Below are 15,603 nucleotides of genomic sequence, written 5' to 3' on the forward strand. Positions count from 1 at the left end.
TTTCTAAAAAATAAACTTTGCTAAAACAAAAACTGCTACCTTCCTGAGCTCATATCCCTTCTGGTTACAACTGCTCAAGAAAGGCATGTTCCTCACCATTTCCACAAAGGCCAGCAAGATCTATGCGTGACTCTCTTCCTCTATATATACAGGAATACTTGTTTTCAAATAAACCCTGTTCCCACTGCTGACTCCATGAAAGCAGAATTGAAAACTCTATTTGGTTTCTGTCCCCAGGCCTGGCTCACAGATGCTTATACAACATTTTTTCAGTGTATGTTTCCTGATCCCCTCCTAGATACCTGTCATGTGTTAGATGCTCATAATGTACAGTAAACACAACTTCCCCATTCCTTATCTGGACAGAGGCCACACCACAGTGGGGAACAGATGTTAAACACGCAAATGCCTTATGCAGCTATCATGGCAGTTACAGGGAAGGGAAAGTACAGGGTGCTGGGAGGGAAGGAGGGCACTGAAGGGGCAGGGAGGCCACTCTGGGGAAGGATGGCTAAGCTGAGGCCTATAGATTCTGGTGGCCATGAGCTCCATGTGGGCAATCCCACTGGGCCAATCCTTGTCTTCACTTTACTTTTGGCACAGTTCGTCACTCCTTTATTCGAGAAACCTTCTTTACGTGGCTTCCTGGACACCAGAGTCTCCTGATTTTCACCCTGCCTCACTGGCCACTCCTTCTCAGCCTCCCCTCTCTGACTATGACCTTCTGAGGTCCAAAACTTGTTCCCTGGACCACTTCCCTGTCTACACAAATCTTTCACCTGAACTCCAGACCTATGTGTACAATTACCAACTTGAAAACCCAACGTGAAGGCCCTGTACATCACAAACTCCAATTGCATACCTGAGCCCCCAAACTGCTTCTTCCCTGGTGGTCCTTATCTCAGGAAATGGCACTGTCAATCACCATAGTGCTCATGCCAAATTCCTGGTTATCACTCAGACTCCACGTCTGACCCATCAGCAAAGCCTGCTACCTCTCCGTAATATTTCATGAATCCACCCCCTTCTCACCACTTCCTCCACTTCCACTGTAAGCTGGACTCTTGCTGGTGCCTCCCAACTCACGCCCAGACCCTACCCTAGCTGCACCACATACACAGCCAAAGTGGACCTTTAAACCATTGTCACAGCCTGTCCTGCTGCTGCTCCAAACACTCTGCTGTTACTCATTCCACTTAGAAAGAAATTCAAGCCCTGATCTTGTCCTTCCATGCTCCATGCCATTGTTCCCCAGGCCACCTTTCCCACCTCAGTTCTTCAGAGTCTGTCAATCATTCCTCTCCAGCATCACAAGCCTTGTGAACTTTCCTCCAATGCTTTGGGTAGGCTCCCAGCTCAAGGCATTGGCACATTCATATTCTCTGCCCAGAATGTCCTTCCACCTACTTAAATGGCTCTCATTCACACTCACTCAGCGCTCTGTCAAAATGCCACTTCCCCACAAAGGTCTCCCCTTGGAGTTCTTCTAAAATAGAAGCTCTCCTACCTTCCTCTGCTTGTTCTATCCCCACACACTTGCCATCACCTGACCCTGCATATCTATTTTGTCATTTGTTGATTACCACTATCCCCCTTAGGACGTGAATTCTTGAGTGCCAGGAATGTATTCATCTTACTCTCTTCTGTATCCCTAGCACTGAGAAAAATAGTAGACACCTCATAAATATTCTTCAAAGGTGGTTAAAAGTGTGGCTTCTAGACTTAGACCATTTGACTTGAAATTCCAAAAGTTCAAATTTCCAAAAGTTTAAAAAAAAAAAAGGGTGTAGAAAGACAGGCACTTGTACATTGCTGGTAGAGTGCAAAATGGTAGAACCCATATGGGAAACAATTTGGCAGCAACCAAAGAGTCAAAACTCTGGCTGCATCTGCTCTGCAATCCTATCTCTAAAATGGTTTTCCATGGTGGGTATTCAGCAAGATTATTTTGCTGAATTGTTTCTGAGATCAAATGATAGAACATGATCTAAATATTTGTCAGTAGGGACACCTTAATTGTACTATGGAATGTTCCCATGGTTGGATACTACACTCCTGTAAGAATAGCAGGAAGATATCAGGAAGCACTATAGATACTGACTGAAAAGATTTGTAGAATATAACATTAAGTTAAAACAGAAAAGTGTTGAAATATATATATATATGTATATATATATATCTGTAAAAATATACATTATATACATATACATGTTTTATATATACATATAAGTATACATATAGAATGTATAAAATATATGTATAAATATAAAATATATACATAAAATATGTATATAATATATTCTACCACCAACTCTTCTTAATCCCTGACTATGCCACTCTATTTACAAAGGTATGGTTAACCTGTGACTTACCCAGCATCTGTCTCTGACCTCAGCCTCGAACCATCAGTTCAGAGAAACATCAGCAAGGTACCCTCTGTGCCTCTCCACTGCTATTGAGGGTCACTGCCACTAGACTGATGGTCACACAGAACCTACCAGTAGGCTTCTCTACCAACACTCTCACACAGTTAGCTCAACAGGCTCATTAGATCTGATAGACAGAGTGCCTGAGGAACTATGGATGGAGGTTTGTAACATTGTACAGGAGGCAGTGATCAAGACAATTCCCACAAAAAAGAAATGCAAAAAGGCAAAATGGTTGTCTGAGGAGGCCTTACAAATAGTTGAGAAAAGAAAAGAAATGAAAGGTAAAGGAGAAAAGGAAAGATATACCCTTTTGAATGCAGAGTTTTAAAGAACAGTAAGGAGAGAAAGGAAAGCCCTCATCAGCGATCAATGCAAAGAAATAGAGGAAAGCAATAGAATGGGAGAGAAGAGAGATCTCTTCAAGAAAATTAGACATACCAAGGGTACATTTCATGCAAAGATGGGCACAATAAAGGACAGAAATGATATGTACCTAACAGAAGCAGAAGATATTAAGAAGAGGTGGCAAGAATACACAGAAGATCTACACAAAAAAGATCTTCATAGCCCAGATAACCATGATGGTGTGATCACCCACCTAGAGCCAGACATCTTGGAATATGAAGTCAGTGGGCTTTAGGAAGCATCACTCCAAACAAAACAAAGCTAGTGGGGGTAATGGAATTCCAGTTGAGCTTTTTCAAATCCTGAAAGATGATGCTGTGAAAGTGCTGCACTCAATATGCCAGCAAATTTGAAAAACTCAGCAGTGGCCACAGGGCTGGAAAAGGTCAGCTTTTATTCCAATTCCTAAAAAAGGCAATGCCAAAGAATGTTCAAATTACCACACAACTGCACTCATCTCACACACCAGTAAAGTAATGCTCAAAATTCTCCAAGCCAGGCTTCAACAGCACGTGAGCTGTGAACTTCCAGATGTTCAAGCTGGACTTAGAAAAGACAGAGGAATCAGGGATCAAAATGCCAATATCTGTTGGATCATCCAAAAGGCAAGAGAGTTCCAGAAAAACATCTATTTCTGCTATATTGACTACGCCAAAGCTTTTGACTGTGTGGATCACAACAAACAGTGGAAAATTCTTAAAGAGATTGAAATACCAGACCACCTGACCTGCCTCCTGAGAAATCTGTGTGCAGGTCAAGAAGTAGCAGTTAGAACTGGATATGGAACAACAGACTGGTTCCAAACTGAGAAAGGAGTACGTCAAGACTATATTGTCACCCTGCTTATTTAACTTATATGCAGAGTACATCATGTTAAATGCTGGGCTGGAACCACAAGCTGGAATCAAGATTGCTGGGAGAAATATCAAGAACCTCAGATATGCAGATGACACCACCCTCAGTGGCAGAAACTGAAGAAGAACTAAAGAGCTTCTTGATGAAAGTGAAAGAGGAGAGTGAAACAGCTGGCTTAAAACTCAGCATTCAAAAAACAAAGATCATGGCATCCAATCCCAACACTTCATGGCAAATAGATTGGGAAACAATGGAAACAATGAAAGACGTTATTTTGGGGGGCTCCAAAATCACTGCAGATGGGCTGCAACCATGAAATTAAAAGATGCTTGCTCCTTGGAAGAAAAGCTATGCCCAATTTAGACAGCATACTAAAAGCAGAGATATTACTTTGGCAACAAAGGACTGTCTAGTCAATGCTATGTTTTTTTCAGTAGTCATGAAAGGATGTGATAGTTGGACTATAAAGAAAGCTGAGTTTGAGTTCAGAAAGACTTCAGAAAGCTGAAGTCTTCAAAAGCCGAAGAATTGATGCTTTTGAACTGTGGTGTTGGAGAAGACTCTTGAGAGTCCCTTGGACCACAAGGAGATCCAACCAGTCCATCCTAAAGGAAATCAGTCCTGAATATTCATTGGAAAGACTGATGCTGAAGCTGGAACTCCAACACTTTGGCCACCTGATGCAAAACCTGACTCATTGGAAAAGACCCTGATGCTGGGAAAGATTCAAGGCAGGAGGAGAAGAGGACGACAAAGGATGAGATGGTTGAAAGGCATCACCGACTCGAAGGACATGAGTTTAAGCAAGCTCCGGGAGTTTGAGATGGACAGGGAAGCCTGGCATGCTGTAGTCCATTAGGTCACAAAGAGTCAGACACAACTGAGCAACTGAACTGACCTGAAAGGTTTATCCAGAGCAGTTTGAATCTTTTGGCTGTTAACGAGTTTGTTGGTTAATAGTTAAATGAAGAAAGGAGTTGGTAAATAATAAATATTTTGCATTTGGAAGGTTGCGGGAGGAGAAGAAACTTTGACCAATACAGCTATTTACTCTAGAGAATCCAAATAAGCGTCCACTAACTCCTCTTAGAAGAACATGGAAGCTTTTATCTGTAGTATATACAATAATTCTATTTCATGTGGACTTTAGTAAATCAACTGATAGAAACTAGGCTACTGTCAGCTCAATATTAGTATTCTTGTATCTTGTTGAAATTTATGATTTTATAATAGCCCTTAATAGAGTTTATGCTTAGTTTTGAGATGTTTGGGACCTAGTATCAGGAATATCCATTTTTGCAATTGATGTGTCACTGTGTCAATACTATATCAAACTGGAAAAAAACACTGTTTGTTCTTCCTCTGTGCCCACATTCATTTGGTTTGTGCAGAACGTAGCTTAATGAGCTACTGAAGAAGAAATGTGAGTATATAGTTTTAGAAGATTAATGCCAATTAGAGAATGCCTCAGAAGCACCCATTATATACAAGATCAAACCATATTCCACAGTCCCAGTTAGCAGTTCAATCCAAATCCTGTCATGGCAACTGCACTTTCTGTAATTTAGGTGTGTGTTTGCTTTGCCTGACAGATGGCTTTGTTTGCTTCATTTATAGCTGGGACAGTAATAGTCCCATTATTCTGGCCTATATTAGCCTTTGGGTTTCAGCCATTTCAGTGTCTTCCTACCAGCACAGCATCTGAACATATACTGATTAGATTTTCAAGAAAATTGATACCTCTGGAACAGTGTGGCTATCTGCAATGCCATCTGCTCAGTCTTAAATCAAATATGACAAAATGGAAGCTGACTCACAGATATAGAGAACAGACTAGTGATTATAAGAGGGAATGGGATAAGGTAAGAACAAAATGGGGAAGAGGATTAAAGGCACAAACTACTAGGCGTGTTATTTTATAAGCTACAAGGATGAGATGTACAGCACAGCAAATATGGTCAGTATTTATAATAACCTTGGAGTGTAATCTATAAAAATATCAAATCATCATGCTGTACTTTTGAAACTCACATAATGTTGTAATTTAACAAAACTTCAATGAAGAGGAAAAATTTTTTAACTCTGTTCTGGTTTCTCCTTTATTTTATGTCTTAGTTTCTCTCCTGTAACATTGTGTCATTTTTTTCCTTAAAATCTGAAGCAAATAATTTAGGTTTCTCCAGAGCAACGGGGTTGTGCACAGAATGCATAGCAGCTTGCTACTTCTGTATAGTCATTCCCTGCTTTTGTACATGATGAGTCTGAATATGCTCATTGACAGTCAGAATTTCGACTTACCCAGGGGCTGACTGCAGTGTGGTGTTCTGTCTCTGATAGGAGTCTTCAGTGTTGTCAGAAATAGTCAAATATGCAAGTAAGAGCTTTGAGATACATGACCGAGGTCTCCCTTTGGAGACCTTATGCATCCAAAATGATGAAAGTTAAATCACTGGAAAGTAATTTTGCATAGGTCAATTTATGTATTTAGAGTTCAAAATTAAAGTTTTAAAATAGATATGTCTTAACATGACAATAATCTCTTAACTGCATGATACATTTTTACATGCCTAAATAACAAGGGAGAAAATCTATGCCAAAGCTTTGGGAAACGCTTTCCAACTCAGTTAAGGTTCTAAGTCCTAATAGGTTAATTGTGAGTCCTGAGACATACTCTTCCAAGGTTTCATCAATGCCTTCTTTCAGTTATAGGGTGCAGGATGCCCATGGGTGACATATGATATAAAATGCACTTGAAGTTAAGTATTTGCTTTTATGCACACACACACACACACACACACACACACACACCCTTAATTAAATGTAGACCAAATGCTCTGCTTGTGTCCTACAGCTTTGACTCAATGGTAATTCTATCCAATCTGTGATAAGTCTATAAAAAATGATTCTCCTTTCCTTTTTAGATAAATCCATCAAATTAGGACAGCGTGAAACTGTATCATCAAAGATACATCTTGTGAAATTGTTGGGAATATTGTGAGCCTATTGGTTAATTAGAGCATAGCAATGTCTGCATTCTTAACACTCAAGATATCCCTTCCTCAGTTTTTATTTCATTTCAAAATATGTAATTAAATATGGTGGCATTAAAATGGAAAAAAACATATTTACTGAACACGGACTAAGGCCTCATGGTGGTAACAGGTGAGGGACATACAAGCCCTCCCAAAGGAATGTTATCTTCCAGCAGGGAGAATATGGGGACAGAGCACACTTCAGTGGGGGGCTGACACGATTAAACACAAAAGCACTGGGTGGTCAAGGGAACAGTCTGGAAAACCTCAGGAACAAGTGATGCCTTGAGCTACACCTCAACCCAGGGCCAGGATTTCACTCAGCTGACTTAGGAGTAGGAGGAAAGGCCACTCCAGGGGGTGGAAGCAGCTTGAACTAAAACTCAGAGAGAAGACTGTGAAGGAGGCTGTAGTCAAGTCTGCTGCTGTGCGGGGTTCAGGGGAGAAGAGTGATGGTATCCCGTGTGTCAGATCCCTGCACCCGTGTTTTTCACATGTAACACTGCTGAAACTGGCACACATCTTCTGAATCAATATTACTTAGTGGCTCAAAAAATATTGATGTTTCTAAACATCCAACAAATTTAGATTTGAAACTATTACTATTAATTGTAAGAAAACAAGAGAGGTTACCCTTAAAGAAAGTGGCCGTGGGAAACAAAGTTGGTAAAGGATATCATCTTTTTCTTTAAATATTTACTTGAATTTTTAAATATGTATGAGATCTTTGCCATCAAGGGTCTCTTCCACAGAGAACATAATAAATTGTTCTCTTTGTGTCCCTGTTGTCTTGAAAAGTAAACCAATAAATGTTGGATTGCTTTCAAATAGGTACTGTTTGATGAATATTTATTTTACCACTGAGTGATATCTTATTTTATTTAATCCTTACAATAATTAATGACCCCTGTCCTGTTAAGATCCTCATGAGGTTCATGAGAAGCCAGAGGTTCAGGGTCCCACAACAGGAAAGGCAGGAGCCCCGCTGTGAGCACTCAGGATGAGAACAAGGCAGGAAGCCCCTACAAGTTCCAGGGTGCTGTGCACCCCTCAGTCCAGGCTATCTCCAAACTGACCTGAGAGGCAGGAATGAGCCTATCCACATTCTATAGAAAAACAGGGCAAATAAAATGAAATGAAAACTGCTCACAGAGGAAATGACGTGAGGATTGACAGGGAGACAGAGATACACATGGGAAAGTCAGTCTCCCCACCCTCCTCTCTGTGGCAGCTCCACCTCAGAGGTCTCTTATCTGGATCAAGAGCTCAGATCTGAGGCAAGGGACTCTCGGGTCCCCCGTACCCAGTGGTAACCACCATACTCCCAAGCCTGCACAATCTCCCACATGAATCTAAAACCCACCCCAAAGTATCAACAATTCTCACCACTGTAATTATGAACATGAACCCTCCACGTAGGTATCCCAGTATGATTTCTCACCTGGGCTCATATTGCCCAGGGACCTGACCCCTAATGCCTGAATCCAGGCTGTGTCTTTACATCTGAATTAAGGCTTCACCTTCAATCCACCACCCTCTCTTCACATCTAGTTCTAACCACACCTATAAGCCCCTGAAGGCAGAGTTAAAGGCTGAATATTTGTATCCCCACACAATTCATATGTTGAAGCCATAACCCACGATGTGGTGGTTTTAGGAAGTGCCCCTTTGGAAAGTGGTTACTTTATGTTCAAGTCATGAGAATACAGCCTCCAGGATGAGATTAGCTCCCTCATTAGAAGAGGAGAAGAGAGCAGAGTTTTCCCTGTCCCTCATGTAAGGATACAGCAAGAAAACAGCAATCCTGAAAGAGGGTCCTCGCCAAAAAGGACATCAACCAGCAGCTTGATTTTGGACTTCACAGCCTCCAGGTCTATGAGAAAAATAATTTCTGTAGTTTATGCCATCCAGTCTATGGGATTTTGAAATAGTCCTCTCAGAAGACCAAGCAGTTAGTCTTGAAGAGAAAAGGGAATGAGTTCACGACCCACCAGAACCAGTTGCAACCAACATTCAAACATCCCTCAAAGAATCTTCCTTCCCAATCATCTGGCTTCCCTGGTGGCTCAGAGGGTAAAGAATCTGTCTGCCATGAAGGAACCCCTGTTTCTATCCCTGGGTCAGGAAAATACCTCAAAGAATTGAATGGCTACCCAATCCAGTATTCTTGCCTAGAGAAGTCCATGGACAGAGGAGCCTGGCAGGCTATAGTCCACAGGGTCACAAAAAGTCTGACACCACTGAGAGACTAACAGTTTTGCTTTCACTTTTCCCAGCTCTCCCACAGCACCTGAGCATTGGTGCCACCTGGCAGCTGAAGATCAAACTGTCCTAGAGATTTCCTGAGTGTGTCATTCAATATTAGGTCAGCATTCAACAGATGTATAATGTGTGTCAACTGTGTGCAACTGTTTGTCTTTGGGATACAGAAACAGGAGGAAAAGTCATTGTATTAGAGGAGTCCAAACTCCAGTGAGGGGAGACGGAAGCACAGATCACTTCATTGCTGATTGTATGTGCTACAGTACAGAGGCTCTTAAGAAATATTTTCTTTCACCAAAGATAACAAAATAGAACATATGAAAACTGGAGAAAAAAAAAAAAAAGCAAGAAGCCTTCTTGGAAAAGGCATGCAGGATGACCTTCAGAAAGCAAGCTGAATACACACAGCCACGAAGAGGGGAAGGAGTTACAGAAATCACAAGTGATACAGCTTGGGAGGCCTATGGCCAGGATATCTGTTTTTGACAGAGGACACGGCAGGTACAAACCGGAGGAGACTGGTCCAACATGTGGAAATCAGGCTCCTGCGTCTGCATGTGAGTGAGTGCTCTAGGGATGTGAGAAATAGCCAAAGCAGAGGATTTAATTTAAAAACAGGGGGAGGAGTCAAGATGGCAGAATAGGAGGCAGGACAAGTAAGAACTACACGCAGGGTCTATAACCACAGCTCTGTGCATCCCCGTCTGAGTTGTGAATTGCCTGCTGTAGGTGCTGGAAAGTAGAATTTGGAGTGTGGACCCAGGGAGGGGACAGCTGCTGGCTATGGAAAGATAGCCTGAAAGGATAGGAGTAAGCAACTCCACAACCAGAAAAAATTGGGTTTTGCCCATAGAAGTTAGGCAACATTGTTGAGTGGCATGTAAGAGGCAGGTCTACCATTACAACCCATTTCTCCACCTGCCAGATTCTCTGGCCTCCCAGGCACCTAGAGGGCACCCATCTGAGAATGCTGGCCTGCTCCTCAAGCCAAGGCCTACTCCAACAGTGTAGGCTCTGGTGTCCTGAGCACCATTCATCCCAAAGCCTCCTTGTGAATCTGCCCTGAGTGCCTCTGCCTGAGATGGAAATCTATCAATGCATGCAGGGACTGAGCACTAAAGTGTTGGGTTAAGAGAGAGAATCCTGGGAGAGGACTGCTGTTTGCTGCATAGACACAACAGAGGGGATGGGAGTGAGGGGCTCCACGGCTGGGAATGGTCCTGGAGGAATCCTGGTCTGCTTAGGAAATGAGGCACCGCTGTTGAATGGTGCATGGGGGGGGAGGGGGCAACACTGCTCCACGCCCTCCAGCCCCAGCCTCCAAGGCACTGGAAGGGACTCCACCCAAAGTGAGCAACTGCAGCCTGTTTCAACTTTCTACCAGTCCCCACCACAACTCGCCTACACTGCACCCCAGTCGTGGCCACCATATGCTAACCAACTGCCTGCCCATAAGTGTGCTTCTTCAGTCACTGCTTTGACTCCCTCCCACCAGAGCAGGAAAAAGATACCTGAGGGTGCATACATTAAAAGGTTTGGTCAAAACCAAAGCTGAGCCTTGAGGGTGGTGCAACTAAGAAAAAAGAAAGGAAATCTTTCCATGCAGCTTCACAAGTCATGGAGTAAATCCTACAGGTCAGCTTGGCAAATCTTGCATATGTGGAATACCTGAACAGACAATGAGTGTTCCCACAATTCAGACCTTATACTTAAGAGTAGGGAACTTTGAGGGCAAGTACATGTGGGAGTTGGGCCAGATCAGAGTATAAGCTGGTCCCACAGTGCCCACAGCAGGTCCACAGACTTACCTAGAGATACTAGAGGGCCTTCTGGGGAAGCAAGAATTGGCTCTGTGTCACTGAGGAACTGACTGAGGAAACCCCAGGAAAATATTCTTATTAGTATTATTCTTTTCTTTATTTTGTTTTGTTCATTTGCTGGTGTTGTTTCTATTTTCTTATTTTTGTTATATATACATATAATTTTAATATATGTATTTTAAAATGTTTTATTTTTACCTTATATTTTTATTTGGTTTTTTGTTTGCTTTTAACTTTATTGTTTCTTTTTTGATTGTTTTTGTGAGCTTGTTTTCTTCCCTTTTTTCCCTTATCTTTTTGTTTTCCTTTTTTTGTTTTGTTCTGTTAGTTTGCGTGCATGCTAAGTTTGTTCTGTTACTTTGCGTGCATGCTAAGTTGCTTTAGTTATGCCCAGCCCTGTTCAGTCCTATAGACTGCAGCTTGCCAGGCTTCTCTGTCAAGGGGATTCTCTTGACAAGAATACTGGAGTGAGTTGCCATGCCCTCCTCCCAGGGGACCTTTCCAACCCAGGGATCCATCCCGCATCTCTATGTCTACTTGCATTGGCAAGTGGGTTCTTTACCACTAGCGCCACCTCGAAAGCTCTTCTGTTAGTTTAGCACTTATGGATTTTTCTCATTTTTTAAATATATTTATTTTTCAATAAAGGATAACTGCTTTATAATATTGTGTTGATTTCTGCCATACATCAACATGAATCAGCCATTGGTATACATATGTCTCCTCCCTCTTGAACCTCCTTCCTACCTCTCACCCCATCCCATCCCTCCAGGTTCACAGAGCCCCAGGGTGAGTTCCCTGAGTCATACAGAAAATTCCCACAGGTAATATGTTTTACATATGGTAGTGTATATGTTTCTATGCTACTCTCTCCATTTGTCCCACACTCTTCTTCTCCCCACCCCACCCCCGGGTTCATAAGTCTGTTCTCTATGTCTGTGTCTCGATTGCTGCCCTCCAAATAGGTTCATCAGTACCATCTTTCTAGATTCCGTACATATGTGTTAATATATGATATTTGTTTTTCTCTTTCTGACTTACTTCACTCTATATAGTAGGCTCTAGGTTCATCCACCTCATTGGCACTGACTCAAATGTATTCATTTATATGGTTGAGTAACATTCCGTTGTGCATATGTACTACTGCTTCTTTATCCATTCGTCTGTCAACAGACAGGTTGCTTCCACGGCCTAGCTATTATAAATAGTGCTGCAATGAATACTGGGGTACATGTGTCTTTCTTGATTATGGTTTTCTCAGGGCATATAACCAGTAGTGGGATTGTTGGGTGATATGGTAGTTTTATTCCAGTTTTTAAAGGAATCTCCATACTGTCTTCCATAGTGGCTGTATCAATTTACATTCCCACCAACAGTGCAAGAGGGTTTCCTTTTCTTTGCATCCTCTCCAGCTTTCATTGTAGGTTTTTTTATGATAGCCATTCTGACTGGTGTGAGGTGGTGTTTTATTGTAGTTTTGATTTGCATTTCTCCAATAATAAGTGAAAATTCACAGAGTCAGACACGACTGAGCGACTGAACTGATTGAAGAGCAATGCTGAGCATCTTTTCATGTGTTTGTTAGCCATCTATATGTCTTCTTTGGAGATATGCCTGTTTAGGTCTTTTGCCCACTTTTTGACTGGATTTTTCTTTTTTCTGGTATTGAATTGTGTGAGATGCTTGCATATTTTGGAAATTAATCCTTTGCCTCTTGTTTCATTTGCTATTACATTCTCCCATTCTAAGGGGTTTCTTTTCACCTTGTTTATAGTTTCCTTTGCTGTGCAAAAACTTTTAAGTTTCATCATAATCCACTTGTTTATTTTTGTTTTTATTTCCATTACTCTAGGAGATGGGTCATAGAGAATTTTGCTGTGATTTATGTCATAGAGGGTTCTGCCTATATTTTCCCTTAAGAGTTTATAGTTTCTGATCTTACATTTAGGTCTTTAGTCCATTTTGAGTTTACCTTTGTGTGTGGTGTTAGGAAGTGTTCTAATTTTATTCTTTACACATAATTGTCCAGTTTTCCCAGCACCACTTGTTGAAGAGATTGTCTTTTCCACATTGTATATCCTTGCCTCCCTTTTCAAAGACGAAGTCCCCATAGGTGCATGGGTCTATTTCTGATCTTTCTATCTTGTTCCATTGGTCTATATCTCTGCTTTTGTGCCAGTACCATACTGTCTTGATGATTGGAGCTTTGTAGTATAATCTGAAGTCAAGAAGGTTGATTCCTCCAGCTCCAATCTTATATCCCAAGATTGCTTTGGCTATTCAAACTCTTTTGTTTTTCCATACAAATTGTGGATTTTTTGTTCTAATTCTGTGGAAAATGTCATCAGTAATTTGATAGGGATTGCACTGAATCTGTAGATTGCATTTGGTAGTATAGTCATTTTCACAATATTAACTCTTGCAATCCAGGAGCATGGAACATGTCTTCATCTGTTTATGTCATCTTTGATTTCTTTCATCAGTGTCTTACAGTTTTCTGTATACAGCTCTTTTGTCTGCTTAGGTAGGTTTATTCTTAGATATTTTATTCTTTTTGTTACAATGGTAAATGGGGTTGATTCCTTAATTTCTTTTTCATTGTTAGTGTTCAGGGATGCAAGTGATTTCTGTGCATTAATTTTGTATCCTGTGACTTTACTAAATTCACTAATTAGCTTTAGTGATTTTCTGATAGTATCTTTAGGGTTTTCTATGTATAGTATCATGTCATTTGCAGACAGTGAGAGTTTTACTTCTTCTTTTCCAATCTGGATTCCTTTTATTTGTTTTTCTTTTCTGATTGGCATAGCTAGGACTTCCAAAACTATGCTGAATAACAGTGGCAAGATTGGGCATCCTTGTTCCTAATCTTAGAGGGGATGCTTTCAGTTTTTCACCATTGAGACTATTGTTTGCTGTGGGTTTAGCATATATGGCCTTTATTATGTTAAGGTAGGTTCCTTCCATGACCATTTTTTGAAGATGCATTATCATAAATGGGAGCTGACTTTTGTCAAAAGTTGTTTCTGCCTCTGTTGTGATTACATATAGCTTTTATCTTTCAATTTGTTAATATGGTGTATCCCACTGATTGATTTGCATATACTGAAGACTCCTTGCATCCCTGGGATGAACCCAACTTGATCATGATGTATGATATTTTTAATATGCTGTTGAATTTTGTTTGCTAGAATTTTTTTGAGGATTTTGCAACTATGTTTATCGGTGATGTTGGCCTATAATTTTATTTTTTTCTGATGTCTTTGTCTGGTTTTGGTATCAGGATGATTGTTGCCTCATAAAATGAGTTTGGAATTGTTCCTTTCTCTGCAATTTTTTTGAGAGTTTCAGAAGGACAGGCATTATGCCTTGTCTAAATGTCTGGCAAAATTCACCTGTGAAGCCATCTGGCCCTGGGCTTTTGTTTCTGGGGAGATTTTTGATCACTGTTTCTATTCCAGTGCTTGTAATTATCTTGTTCATAATTTCTATTTCTTCCTGTTTCAATCTTGGGAGGTTGAACTTTTCTAAGAATCTGTCCATTTCTTCCAGGTTGTCCATTTTATTGCCATATATTTGCTCATAATAGTCTCTTTGTATTTATGCATTGTCTGATATAACCTCTCCTTTTTCATTCCTAGTTTTTGTTTTCTTTTTTCTCTCTTTTTGTCTTGATGAGTCTGGCTAGTGATTTGTCAATTTTGCTTATCTTCTCAAAGAACCAGCTTTTAGTTTCATTAATCTTTACTATCATTTTCTTCATTTCTTTTTCATTTATATCTGTTCTGATCCTTGTGATTTCTTTTCTTCTACTAATTTGGGGGGGGGGGGGGTTGGTTCTTCTTCCAGTTGTTTTATATGTAAAGTTAAGTTGTCTTTTCTACTTTTTTCTTGTTTCTTGAGGTAGGATTTTATCGCTATAAACGTCCCTCTTAAAACTGCTTTTGCTGTATCCCATAGATTTTGGGACATTGTGTTTTTATTGACATTTGTTTCTAGAAATTTTTTGATTTCCCTTTTATTTCTTCAATAACCTGTCCATTATTTAGAAACAAATGATTTAATTTCCATGTGCTTGTGCTTTTTACATTTTTTTTTTCCTTGTAATTGATATCTAGTCTCATAGCATTGTGGTCAGAAAAGATGCTTGACATGATTTCAGTTTTCTTAAATTTACTGAGGCTTGATTTGTTGCCCAAGTGTGGTCTATCCTGGAGAATGTTCCATGTGCACATGAAAAGAAAGTGCATTCAGCATTTGGATGGAATGTCCTGAAGATAACAATTACGTCAGTCAGTCAGTCAGTTCAATCACTCAGTCGTGTCTGACTCTTTGCAACCCCGTGAACCGCAGCACACCAGGCCTCCCTGTCCATCACCAACTCCCTGAGTTTATCCAAACTCATGTCCATTGAGTCAGTGATGCCATCCAACCATCTCATCCTCTGTCATGCCCTTCTCTTCCTGCCCTCAATCTTTCCCAGCATCAGGGTATTTTCCAGTGAGTCAGCTCTTTGCATTAGGTGGCCAAAGTATTGGAGTTTCAGCTTCAACATCAGTTCTTCCACTGAACACCCAGGATTGAGCTCCTTTAGGATGGACTGGTTGGATCTCCTTGCTGTCCAAGGGACTGTCAAGAGTCTTTTCCAACACCACAGTTCAAAAACATCAATTCTTCAGCGCTCAGCTTTCTTAATTGTCCAACTCTCACATCCATACATGACCACTGGAAAAACCATAGCCTTGACTAGACGAACCTTTGTTGACAAAGTAATGCCTCTGCTTTTTAATATGCTATCTA

The sequence above is a fragment of the Dama dama genome, chromosome 20, assembly GCF_033118175.1.
Source record: "Dama dama isolate Ldn47 chromosome 20, ASM3311817v1, whole genome shotgun sequence".
Lineage (NCBI taxonomy): Eukaryota > Metazoa > Chordata > Mammalia > Artiodactyla > Cervidae > Dama > Dama dama.